The following is a 14,737-nucleotide window of genomic DNA, read 5'->3' as shown; positions in this document are numbered from 1 at the left end:
AACCAACAACACCACCTCCACCAGCACTACCACCTCAAACATCTACATCACCACAAACAGATTCTACAAATACTACAAACCTCACAGCCATAAATACAGAAAATATAGACTTAGTCACATTCTTAAGAGACAATACAAACACCACAATGACAGGCTGTGTCTTCCCAACACACAACTCACCACCACCACCACCACACATACAAATCTTTAAAATGACAAAAGAAAATCACAACACTATAAAAACAATATTCCCGGAAGCTTTGGGGTCGTTCCAATAGACTTTCACAAAAAGAATAAACAAAAACCTCGTGGAAACACCCACACGAAAGACCAAGTGCACCACCATACCAGACAACAATGGTAAGTCGAGCTCTTCTCCGTCCTAGATTTATTTTAACACCGTCACCACCAGCAGCAACAACAGCGACGCCACCTCCAGCCGTCGCCAGGGCACCACCAACACCAACACCAACAACAAAGACACCAGCCGGAGTATTACCGTCACCAGCTGGAGTACCAGTAGTAGCAACACCACCACCAACAGCTACGACAGCAGCAGCAACAGCAACACAGGCCTCGAGCCGCCTTGGAAACAAGGTCAATGTTTAAATGACCTGAGATCCTTTAGTGTAGACGTAGCATCCATTAGTGAATCCAGACTATCCGACCCACGGGACCTCGTCACTCTTTTCGGTGGATACGAGATTTTGCTATCTCTGTGTCGGCTGGGAGGGAGTGGTGGTGGTACTGTGGTGCTTTTTCCGGAAAGGTCTGGATTTGAAAATAAAAGCAGTATTCCTGGATCCAGAAGGTAAGTTGGTGGTCCTAGATGTGAACAGAATGATGGCTACCTATGCTCCGACAGGGAATGTCTTAAAGCTGAAAGATGGTTGTTGCATCTGGGTTTAAATTTTCCTTCCACTGATCCAGTATAACGCTTGGTCTTTGTTGGGTCGTTGCCATAGTTTGCTGACATCTGTGCTTCATAAACAACGGAGCATATATCACATGCCTTTCTTGGAGAACCTTTAGATTTTAGACAAACAGACACACAAATAGATAGATAGATAGATAGATAGATAGATAGATAGATAGATAGATAGATAGATAGATAGATAGATAGATAGATAGATAGATAGATAGATAGATAGATAGATAGATAGATAGATAGATATTGATCACTTCTAAATCATGCCAACTGAGAACATCATAACATATCCTTTGTTTTCATCAGATGACTTTATAGACTAGATTCACTCTCATCTGCATAGTTTGTATTTTCTAGATATTATTGGAGTTGCCTCTCTTTCTTGTTTTTTTTAACACTCTAGAGAGAGTTCTTGTCCTCTATTTGCATAGACAACATCAATTAATTGCAGTTTTTCGACTCATTATGTTGCACATATGAGATCCTATAGCATGTTTATTTAATATGCAGAACGCTTCTCCAAGGTATTTCCCGTCGGTCATATTGTTAAATTACATAATTGCGTCTAAGTGATGCCAGTTCACTTCATTTAAATCGCCCTTGGAAAAAGAATAAAATATCACACGCAAATCCCTACTACCAAAAGCGCACAAGACTATGGGATTTCATCCTAAACACCATTATTAAAGCGTGATTTTGTGCAGAGAGCATATGCTTGTAGAGAAACAATATAAAATAACCCAAGGGTGACGTAATAGTATCACAACTCCCTTTACACCGTAAACAACCACATCAATACAACCACGTACCTCAACTAGCTGACTATATCAACGCTTCCCCAGACAAAACCCTTTGCCTCACACACACGTTTTTACCACAAGGACATACTAAAAGTCGTTTAACACTTCACTGACTATCAAGCCCCACTCACCACAACACAGTGGTACATAACTGCGTAAAGCAACAACACTTCTACAAACATTTTTAAAAATCAATTGGAACAAATTCCACCAAGAAAGAAAAGCAAGTTTCGCACTCACTAGCATAGACACAGCAGTACTTCTAATTCTTACCAATCAAATAGAACAAGTTTGGCTAAGGATGCTTAACGCAATCAAAATATAGCCTTTACTTTCATCGCCATGGTGCATGTTTTTTTAGAAATTTCAATTAATTGATATTATTGAAGTTGCCACTCTTGCTTGTTACTTTCGGGTTTTAAACATTCTAGAGTATTTAAAATGTTTGTAATCGCACTCAGAAAACCTTGGGAAACATGTGTCACAAGCAAACATAAAATACAACACCCACCCCCAACTAGACAACAGAAGTAGCCAACCTGATAAAACGCTAGAACAACCTCCAACTCAATACACTAACATCACACAGACTTACAACATAGCATCAAACATAAACCACAAAACATTATACAGAGCATCATCATAAACAAGAGCAAGAAAGAGAATGGTTACTCCCATGACACAATAACAACCATAAATAACATAGCTACACTACGACAGCAAGCAGACTCTCTCATCAGATACTTATCGAATGTTTCAGTCACTAAAAACAGTACAAAAAAAGGCAAGAACACAAATGAATAATATTCACCTTCGACAAGGGTCATGATTTAAACCGATGGGTTTGTGTGTTTAAATTTCATCTTGTTTCAAGGATGCCAAGTGGAAGGATACAGATGAGAGTTTATAACCATGATATAAACGTAAGTTTTTCCTTAACTTCAGACATAACTTTCAGAATGTGTGGATTCATTTAAGTATATTTGCATACACATAGCATTGTGTGCGTGTGCATAAGAGTCTGTGCATGTATGTGTATGAGTGCGTGTGACAGGGTATTATAAATTAGTTGAGTGTATGAGGCAGTGACCACGACATTTTTTATCCTGCCAGATTACAGATATTAGTGAAATCGATGTTCATTTTGAAGAGGTATAGGTCAATGTTTGTATGGCGACTCTGGTTAGGGAGGGAATACTAGATAGGAGCATCTCTAAAAAAGAAAGGTCGGGTATGAAGTCTGAGAAATGATATACAGTAAGTATTACAGGAAGTATTATAGGCTGGATAGCTTGTTAAGTAAGTAGCTTGTAAACTAAGGCAGTGGTTATAACATATTTGAGGATTGCTTTTGATGATCAGTTTTAAATGTTGTCAAAATACTGCTCTAATAATTGGGTACTAGGCAGTATTCAATTGATTTCTCTTTGTCTAAAAAAGGAAGTGAACTTAGCACGTCTTCAAACACTCAAAACTAGAAACATTGTGTCTACTCCATGGTACCTATTCACATAATGGCAAAAGAATTTGAGAAAATTAAATGTGCTGGTTGTGGATACATCAAGGATTGGGAATGCAAAACAAACCAAGTTGTTGGTCAGCAATCTATCCTTCTTTTAAATTGATCAATTATGTCTATTTATCAAAAAATATCCTATAATCAAGATAAAACCTGGAGTCAGAGTAAAGTGCGATAATCTGTGTGAGCGATAATTAATCTAAAAGAGGAATTTATAGAAGAATTTGAAGAGTTCAGTTGTGAGGATGAAGAATCTAGTGTTTTTGGGCTTTTGATCTTCAAGAGAAAGAGAAGTAATGTTATCGCTTGTCTTGTAGGGAAACAAAAAATTACTGCTACCAAATACACTATCTCTCTTTCTTTCTTTCTTTCTTTCTTTCTTTCTTTCTTTCTCTCTCCCTCTCTCTCTCTCTCTCTCTCTCTCTCTCTCTCTTCTCCATCTTCAGACAAAGGGTGAGAACCCCGAAACGTTTAGATTATTCATTTCTCATGGTGATTGAACATATTTTAATTTTAAATTACCAGCTTACGCACAAAGCCGGCAATTTCAAATGAAGGAAAATGTGGCTGATATATAGTTTGGAAGGTTGAAAAACACAGCTGATTTAGTCGAAATTTGAAGTCAAATTGTAAAGAGCTCGACAGCTACCGCAAAGCATGTTGCTCGAAGTTTCAAAGATTCTCCAGGCAACTGCACTGAAATCACCTTACATTTGAGATATGTAAAAGGATATATTTCCTCTCTGTATCTTTATCAAATTTTCCATAACTTTATGACCGAGCTACGTCGTTAAATATCAACATAGTAAAACAGCATGTTTGTGCCAAACATCCAAGGAGGAACTGATAGGAAAAGTTGAATATTTCCTGTAAAAATACTATCATAATTTAACCTCAGATCAGCTCTGATTCAGCAGGCTTGTTATCAAACGCGTTCTAGCTGTGACCATCCTATGTTTTATCCAAATATAGTTCATGTTGAACTACATTATTGTATGTTACCCTCTTTCTTAAACAGTATAGTGTGATTTGGGGGAAAATTTAACAGATATTTTTAACCGATTGAGTAATCGTGTAGTGACTCCCTCGCTGCTCCTCCAAAAATGCTCAATACGAATGGTGACGTTTATTCACTGACTGTGATATTTCAATCAATGTGCTGTCATTTTCCATGTTTTTCTGCCATACAAAACTGTTGGAAGAACCTTAGCACCATAAAGTTGAGCTGCTATTTCAGTACTTATTTTTGTTGCTGTTTAATTTCGTACATGTACTACAGTATGACTCCTGCATTAATAATTCTACTCTTCACACCACTTTCTATGCTACTATATCTACTGATCACATACCCTGATAGAAGAAATTGTGCAAATCTTCCACACTTTGTTGCCAATGAAAATAAGAGGTTGGATTGTGGCATTAATCTGCATCGCTTTAGTCACTTTTCACAGCTAATTCTTAACACCGAGCTTGGTAATTAGTTCTTGCTGCCCAATTCTTGCTTGTTTCTGCCCTCAGCAAAATATCATCGGTCAGACCACAGTTTTTTCTGTCATTTTCCACTGCAGTCTTTCAGTACCTTAGTTACCTTCTTCAATACAAAGTCAACTAAGAGGAAAGGTGGCCAAAAAGCTGAAAACATACTACAATAGTTGCCTACGAAAGGTCCTCAAAGTGGCTTGGAGAGTCAGAATTATAAATTAAAAACTCTTTCTGCGAAGCAAATCCCAATCATTGCAAAATATCGAGATGTTGCATCGATTTTGCCGTAGTCATATTTTATACCTGTCAGCCACCTAGCAAGCAAGTACTGCAATGAAGAAAAGGGAGAAAGAGCCGATCAAAGAACACCTGACACCAAACATCCGGAAAAGACCTTAAACGCATGAGAACTGATTGGGCAGGAACAGAGGCAGATCGATCAAGCTGTGGCAGATCGATCAAGCTGAAAGAAGCTTGCTCTTTTAAGCATCTCATAATGCAGGAAGATCTAAGTCAAACTTTAATTAAGCAATGTTTAAGCATCTCATAATGCAGGAAGATCTAAGTCAAACTTTAATTAAGCAATGTACAGATACCTAAATCGATAGGATAGAGTATTAGCCGGGAGATAGAAGGGTCATATTCTGTCACGGTCACTATATTTATTATGCTTGTATCCAAGACACATAACTTTCAAATGACCCAGCTTGCATAACAGTAAATAGATTCTACCGACTAAGAACAACTACCTTTTATAAACAGCAATGTGAAACTTGACAAGTGGTTTGTTGGTTTAAAGTACAGAGTTCAATCCTTATGTGGGGAAGTGTACCTAGGATTAACTAGTGCATTGCTAACGCCATGGAAATTGGAGGTAAGTACCAGTCTACCAAATAGAGTTAAGTAACTCAGCCAAGTATACAACATAATTTATGCAGTGGGTAAAAGACTCCTGACTTATTTATTAGGTGTCTGTTGACAGCTGACACAAAAATTCTCAACCAATGCTTCCATATAGAAAACCAAAATAATATTGATATATCAACTTGCATATTATTTAATTGAAAATCTTGGAAATCCAATTTTGTAGTAGTATTCAAGGAGGACTAGATTCACAATAATTGAATCACCTACAGAACACAATTTATACATTTTTAACCCTTTTGATTATATACTGGGCTCTGTTTGGGGGGGGGGCGGGATGGGGGTGAAGGCTTTGATAATACAAATCAAAATAGTAACTTATAGAACGTGGCCTGATCCTGGTATGTCTGCGATCTGACTTCATTTCCCAGTTAAAGCTGATTCACTTCACTGCTTATATCTAGAACTTTACAATTTTTCCTTTTCCCCGCAGTCTATACAATTGCAGCTTTATGTTTATGTAAGAAATCTGTGTGAGTCTTTTTCTTTGCTTTTTTTTTTTATTTTTTAAAGAAGGAAAAGAAAAAACTCTATTAAGGACTGAATCGTTAATAGATATTCGTACCAAATTTTTCTCTTCTATCAGATTATTTAGCTTTTCTTTTCTTTATTATTTATGATTATTGTTCTGCGTATTGTTGTTCCTATTATTATTATTATTATTATTATTATTATTATTATTATTATTATTATTATTATTGTCAATATTATTATTTCCCCCACTGATAGACTGAAGGATGCCAACAGCATAATTGGTATGAAAGAAGCAGTGGAAACAGAATAATTGCAGTGTAAAGCCATGAGAATATAAAGCATTGCGATTGAGGAATGCTACAAATCTCTCCTGCACTCTGCAAACAAGTGAAACTCTCCGTGTTAGTCAGTTGGGAAACACAAGCGATGCTTGCATGTAAAATCGAATGAGCAAAAGCTTCCATTATTCCTTGTGGACACAAGTTGGTAGATTTTCAATAGAATGTGCGTATATTTGTGCGTGTGTGTGCACATGTGCATGTATAAGTGTGTGTGTGTGTGGTGTGTGTATGTGTCTCTGTGTGTGTGTGTGTGTGTGTGTGTGTGTGTGCGTACGTGTGTGTGTGTGTGTGTTTCAATGAATATGATATTGATAAGCTATATGAATACGTCCGTGCAAGTATTCAGCCGATATATCTATGTAAGCCTAATATCTATGTATATTTCTGCATCTCCCTGAGTGTATTCATGTACATATCATTGCATTTGGTCGCACAAATACGTGTGAATATATGTGTGTACCTGTTCTTATGAGCTTTGTCTATGTGCATCAATATGCTTGTAAATTTCGAGTGTAAATTCAGTATGGGTGATCAATATACATTTCTGTCCATTCAATATTTGCGAGATTGTAGGAAACATTAGTATCTGCAACTGTGTATATACATATGGTAGATATATGTCTGTATACTGTTAGTTTGCTACTATGCGTCTTGGAATGTCAGTATGTAACAATGAGTACAAGTACAAATATATGCCATTCTATACCATACCGAAATCTGCCAATTTGCTGATATCTAGATTACTGTTTTGTTTTAAGGAAGGTGCGTGTTGCTGTTGTTTTTGTTTTGTTTTGTTTTTATCATTCTCTTTCTGTTGGTATGTGGGATCAGCAATTACGACAGAATAAATATGATTCCGCCCTTAGAAACTGCAATATATATGTTTGCCTATGTCGTTGTATACTATTTTTCGTCATCCTAGAGCCGCGTTTCGTAATATATACGGTTGTATTAGACAATGTGAATATATGTCAGTGTATATTCAAGGATGTCAGTCCTTTTTTTTTCACCTATACCATTATATATATCAACTTTCCAAATGTTAATTGTAAGCAGTTTTTAATTATGTGTAGCGTGACAAGCCACCATTTGTGCATCGTACAACCAACAATCTTCCACACTTCCCAAATAGCGGCCAGTTTGTTTGAACTTTTACTAGGTAGCTCTCTACCAACTTTGTCGAATCACTATACCTAACTCTTCATCCAAGGTGTCTCCATCAGTCACGCTTCCATCACTGAACATCCCCATATGCTTCCCACTCTGTTTCTAGCTTCATACAACACACACTCTACAAAGCCACTTCAAAACACCTTTCCACCACTTTCTCAACTCAGACGTTAAATCAGAAAATGTCTGCATTTGCTCCAGCCAACGAAGCAACAGAAAATGACAATGTCACTTCCATTATTCTCATATTGTAAGCAGAAAACAGGTCTTCAACTCTACGGAAGTCTGTCTTAATTTTTGGAAGCAAGCTAAACTGTGCTGTAGCACCCAAGAAACTAAAACTCTACTATCGACCTATTATTTTCATTTCCAACGTCTCAAAGATAGTAGAAATAGTCATTAGCAATACCGCCGATATCAAGTTAAGTTTTTCTCCCTCATTAGTATGTCTTTAGTGGAGCCAAATCTACTAGAGACTCTCATAGAACACTCACTAGTATCGATTCGCCCTTCAGATTTCACCAAAAGCAATTTGGTGGCTCTTGGCATCAGCAAAACCTTCAACCGTGTCTGGCATGAAAACCCCCAACAAAGTTGCTCATTTATAGGCTCCACTTCCTCAATTGGAAAACTTCTTGCCAGACATCAATACTTCGGTGTGTATTGATGAAGATCTCTCTCTCTCTCTCTCTCTCTCTCTCTCTCTCTCTCTCTCTTTCTCTCTCTCTAGCCCGTAGTTTGTTAAATCTAGAGTACATGACACTTAGTCTTCCTTTGATATACTAATGACCAGTTTACCATTATTTCTAACTACAAATTTGAAAGCAGATAAAAATCACTCTTCCCTCAACCTTCTACACCATACGAAATCTATACGTCTAATGTCAGACCTACATTGCTTCCATGAACATATTCCTAGGAAACTTCTTTCAAAGGAAACCGAACGATCAGCAGGTAAGACTTAATCACTATACATATATAAGAAACAGTTTAATATCTCCTCATCTCAAGTCAGGAGCAACACATAGTTAAAAGCTTGATAATCGATGCAGGTATTCAATATATCTCATGATTTCTCATTGTCAACTTTAAAGAATGACGAAACTTCATCACGATGATTTGAAGGATTCTTCATAGGCAAAAAGTACTTCAGCTCTAATTAGTTTTTGACCCTTTACTGGATTAAATGCAACACACACTGGTACATTATTCTTGTAGCTGGGATACTACTGCTCCTACACGAATAAGCAGTCCAAACAACATCCAAACGAAAGACATCCTGGTAAAGATTCATTCACAACTGCCAACTTTTCTATTGCAGTTACAATGGCATTTCTCCTCTGAATTAGATATGTATAAACCTTCCGCCCAAATTTACTTTATCTGGATGTTTTTTTGTTTATTTATTTTTTTGTCATCTTTGTTTACGCTCTAACTATCTGTACTAAATATTCTTCACAGCTTTCCTCTGAACTTTCCTGTTGCAGCTTCCCTACAAATATCAATCTGCAAATGTTCAAACTACAGACGCTCAACCTCAAAGTCAACCTTATCGATTTCACCAGTCTAGAAAAGCTAAGAAAGATTAAAAACGTTACCCTTCCCCTACACTTCCTGATAAGGAAATTAGATAGATAGATAGATAGATAGATAGATAGATAGATAGATAGATAGATAGATAGATAGATAGATAGATAGATAGATAGATAGATAGATAGATAGATAGATAGATAGATAAACAGACAGATATACAGACACACAGACGAACGGACAGACAGACAGACACACAGACGCACTGACAGATAGACACAGACAGACACACAGACACACAGACGCACTGACAGATAGACACAGACAGACAGACAAACAGGTAGATAGATAGACAGACAGACAGACAGACAGACAGACAGACAGACAGACAGATAGATAGATAGATAGATAGATAGATAGATAGATAGATAGATAGATAGATAGATAGATAGATAGATAGATAGATTTATATACATATACGTGATGCGTTAGATATTTTCATTTGGGGTAGATAAGAAAATTCATGTGCGGTCGTAGAGGTCAGCTGCCTAACAGATCTCTTACAAAATCAGCGAAAAGAATATTTATGAACACTTGCTTCGAAACCTGCAGCTTCACCCTGAATATGAATTCACATTTATATCAATAATTATTGGCGCACTTGGCTATGTTAGTAAATGTTTAAATAACAATTTCGAAAAACTAAAATGTTCAGGTAAAAAAATTACCAAATGACACGCAATATAGAAATGCAATTTGTAAGCGGAGCAAATGCAAGACTTTTCTTGCATATTTCGATAAATAATACTTGTTTTTTTTATCCAAATTTCAACGGTGAGGCCTTGTTTCTTAAGCAGAAAACAGCTCCTTCTTTATATGGACAATCCTTATTATACATACATACATGCATACATACATGCATACATACATACATACATACATACATACATACATACATACATACATACATACATACATACATACAGACATAACAGAAATACCAAAATTACACAGTTTCCTTGTGGATTACTTAAACCTTTATTGAAAAAATATGCATGAGATGAAAAAGAGCCTTGACCTAGTTACTGCATCCTCAGTACATAATGATGTAGGGTCAGAGTTTGGTCAGGATAATTGTTGTTATATGGTTGTGAAAAGGAGAAAAACTATAAACCAGACTAGTAACATCTCCATCAATGATTTGACTGTTTTCTCCCTGTATCGGACGGGGAAAGTTACAGCTATCTAGGGATGGATGAAAATATATCTTACAATGGCACCTGTAACGAAACACGTGTCACTAAAGAATATTACAGCCGAATAAAGAAAGAAGACTACAGATCTAATCCATCACTGGAACTGTAAAAATCTGTAAAACTTTCCAGAAGTTTATTATTTAAATATATATGAGCATGTCAAGATATGCAACTATATGGATGAGAATATATACATAAAACATACATACATACATACATACATACATACATACATACATACATACATACATACATACATACATACATACATACATACATACAAAAATACCCTATTGTTGATGACAACAAAACAAACACTGAAGACACCATGTTGCAAACAGCAAGAGAATGCCCACAAATTACTACCTTCCCATAAAGCATGTTTTGGTAATCAGAGCAATCTGGATTACAGTAAGAAAGAAAAAATAATGTTGAATCAAATGAATATTGGAGGAATGTAAAAAAAAATAAAACAGAATCGAAATTTAAACACAACCAATCTGACACTACTGTTTGAAACTACAAATTATCTTATTTCTTTACTACCCACAAGGGGCTAAACACAGAGGGGACGAACAAGGACAGACAAACGGATTAAGTCGATTATATCGACCCCAGTGCGTAACTGGTACTTATTTAATCGACCCCGGAAGGATGAAAGGAAAAGTCGACCTCGGCGGAATTTCAACTCCGAACGTAGCGGCAGACGAAATACCGCCAAGCATTTCGCCCGGCGTGTTAACGTTTCTGCCAGCTCGCCGCCTCTGAGACTACAAAATATCAGTAGGTTACTTAGTGGAAGTCAGCAACTCACCTGACATAAATGCGGTAAGAATAATACAGAAGAAAGAAACTTCAATGAACCGCTGATGAAGTGTTTACAACTCCAATCCCCAAAATACACTTTTGACTTAATATGAATTACTATTGGAGCAGCATATCAACCTACTTGGTTGAACTTGGATTCTTGTAGAACAAATGCAGCTCCAATATTTCGTACATTATAGATAATACAGGTATTTGGGACCATAAAAATCTGCACGAGCTCCCACGGATTTCAGTAGTTTTGCATAGCCTGCGTTTTTCAGAAGTTGATTAGTTTCTGACTTTTGTATGGAAGGATTATTTGCTCCTGGCTTGCATGGTGATGGGGAGGATAACTTCAAAGTAAAATGCTATGGTGAACATTTTGCTACGTTATTCTAGGCGTTTAGTGTAGTATGGTTGGTGTTTTACATTTAAAGTGCACGTATGAATATACATATGTACGTTTTCTTTCTTTTAATTCATTTGAATTATTTCCATAACGAATGGATTGTTTCATATTAATTTTTTTTAATTTTACTTTTGTATTTTCCCGAAGACTGATTAAAGAATTGCCAAAAATTATGGTCGGCTCAAGACTAAAGAAGATCTTGCTTTTTTGGTGGGGAGGGATCTTTTGGTGTATGAGTAATTATCCAATTATTTCATGTATTGTTTATGACATTGAGAAGTTTGGATCTTCGACGGAGTTGAGCTAGGATGCTTCAGGTAAATTGTTATCTTGAATTAAAGTGACTTGTGTGAAACCTTGATCAATTCATTTCATGTAATTGGCCTGTATTGCATTTATTTGATTATGCATTGTGTAAATGATTGATCTTCATCGCGAAATATATGAAGTCTAAACGTTTATTCGATGACTACTGAAATTTTGCTTTTACATAGTAGCTTAAAAGCAAGTCAACTTCATGGACACTCATGTTCCTTGGAGCTATTAACTGCCGTTGGAAATTGCAACAGTGATCCAATGGAAAACGAACCCGCATTCGTTTTCACCGAGAGCGTTCCACCATCCTGGAACTTCTATATGGTCGCTCGACTTACTAGAAACACTAGCCAAATCTTCTTTGGATTATATTTGAATACAGAGAAATGTATTAATGTTGTCTTAGATAAGCAATGCCTGCAAGAACTAGTTGATTATGGTCGGAAAGTTTTGATCATAGATCTACTCAGACTTGACCTAGGGCTAAACAAAAACAACCCAATCTTCACTATATGCAATAACAATTTACTGAATTTGTTTTGAGTGTTATATTACTATTATTGATTTCTCTAAAACATGATGAAGTAGATACTATTGACCTGATATATTATAAATGTGATTCATTTGTCTTATTATCTACCATTAATTTATATTGAGTTACTTTCTGCATAGTACATTCATAGTAATTTCTTTACATTTTCATAAAGTTTATTTGATAATTATGAAGGAATCACAGTTTATGCAGTTAATATAATTCCTTGAAGCTCTGCTGTGGCTACGATAGGAAACTTAATTATCGACAGTTCAGATTATCTGGTTGTATGTACCATGATTGGGTGCAGTTTGCCACAACACGCAGCGATGTCACTATAAGGAGTGTTTCATTGACTCTACCTGGTCTCTACCTTGTATGTAAGTAGATTAATCCCGGTCCCTACCTTGTATGTATATAGATTAAACAAGCATTCTCTTGAAATCAATAAACCTAGTCATTGATGATGAATAAAGTCAAGCAAATTATTTGGCTGTTATTTCTAGCAAATTGAACAACCACACAGAGAGTACCTCATTGGCTCATCGGCTAAAGGAAAAACAGACACTAGCAAACACACACACACACACACACGTACACGCGTACACACACACACAATTCCAATTGAAGCAGAATCTACACGATCTGAAGCATATATGTAGAAAAGAAATACTTAATTTTCTCAAAGTTAACAAGAAGCAAATCTTTAAGGCACAATTGTGTAGATATGCCGAAATATTTATATATTTACAAAGATGTATATAAAACTAACTCTGTAAAAATGTATGTGCGTGTGTATATATTTGTATGCTTCTGTATGCATTTATACATGTATATGTATAAGTTTCAGAAGATATTAGAATAACAGAATAAATATCAGTCATAATAAGAGATCTCCCAAAAATCTATTTCCTTAATTTTTAACTTATGTGTCTGACACACATATTTACGCAATTTTGATTTTGAAGTATTTAAAAAATTATTTGGAAATTATATAGAGAAGCGAATGGTAGATTCCGACTGTCCGTATTTTAAAACCACGAAATAAAAAAAAATTTGTGTGTGTCAAATTTTTTCTCCAGAGGTTCAGGGCTTCATAGGAATAAGTATGGAAAACTGCATCAAGATAACCACGTTTCAGATTTTTTTACTTCCGTTTAAAAAATGCAGATTTTATGAATGAAATAAACTAGATCCTGAATAAGAAATGAATGTTTAATATGACAAATTTTAGGATTTTTTTCATGTCATTTTAAAAGGGGGCTGATTTTGTGACCCACCTAACTAGATCCAATTACAGTGAATACCATCCTCCAAAATTTGCTACTCATATGAAGTAGATATATATTTCAACAATTTCTATCAAATATACTCTCCTCTCTCTTGAGCATAAAAAATCCTCTTCCCGGGTGACAATAATTTATGTCAGATTGTTGCACAAGTTCTAGCTGTTTTGATAAGGAAAATCGGAAAGATTTGAAATTATTTCATTGGCATTTACTTGTACCAAAGAGCACTCTTTCGATAGACAACACGTTGTTCTCATAAGAATCGCGTGGTGAAAATATACGTAATTACCAAACTTGTAATTCATTATTTCGTTTTTATTACATTTCAGTTTGTACATCTCTACTCCCGACTGCGTACAGCGCATTTGTAAAATGACGTTCTTTATTTTTTTAGCCATTATCTGCTGATATCAAAATAAGTAGCGTATTGAAAAATAAAAATATTTTCTAGAGAGACCATTTGTGGCTTCAAGGGTCAAAAAGGGACCTTTGGCCAAAGTGGTAGAACCTTTGATCTACTCCATTCCTTAACTCATGGATAAATGTGTATATATATATATATATATATAATGATAAATATCAAAGTGAGTTATATACAGTAGCGGTAACACATCGTGACGTATTTTTGCCATTTCAATATGGCTAACCCCTAAGGGTGGATGCTACTGTAGTTTTTAGCCCCAGGAGGACACACTCCTCCAGCTGGCCATAGACACACTATCTGTGTCCTGTCAGTATTTGCAAAGGGAAGTCATCCTTCCGTCTTCAACTTATGATACACACGGACTCGAGTTCGAGGTATTGACCTCTCGTCAGCGTGTGACAATCATAGTTGTCGCCGAGAATTAGATTTCCTTCACAAATACTTATACTTTTTCCAGCGCCCACTGTCGCTGATATTGAAAAAGTGAAATCAAACAATGATAAATATCAAAGTGAGTTATATACAGTAGCGGTAACA

At 36.0% G+C, this 14,737-nt stretch overlaps 1 long non-coding RNA gene across 1 annotated transcript in view; it reads right to left on the bottom strand.

Moving 5' to 3' along the window:
- Positions 1 to 14,038, bottom strand: part of LOC118766248 — a 20,025-nt gene extending 5,987 nt beyond the window's left edge. The window contains exons 1-2 of the long non-coding RNA XR_005002163.1: positions 14,023 to 14,038; positions 3,571 to 3,579 (exon numbers count right to left, since the gene is read on the bottom strand). This is a non-coding gene — a long non-coding RNA (uncharacterized LOC118766248). The remainder of the gene's footprint in view (positions 1 to 3,570; positions 3,580 to 14,022) is intronic.
- Positions 14,039 to 14,737: the final 699 nt, after the last annotated feature.

Source organism: Octopus sinensis, linkage group LG1, assembly GCF_006345805.1.
Source record: "Octopus sinensis linkage group LG1, ASM634580v1, whole genome shotgun sequence".
Lineage (NCBI taxonomy): Eukaryota > Metazoa > Mollusca > Cephalopoda > Octopoda > Octopodidae > Octopus > Octopus sinensis.
The sequence above is the reverse complement of the archived record's forward strand: the minus strand, read 5'-3'. Positions and strand labels throughout refer to the sequence as shown.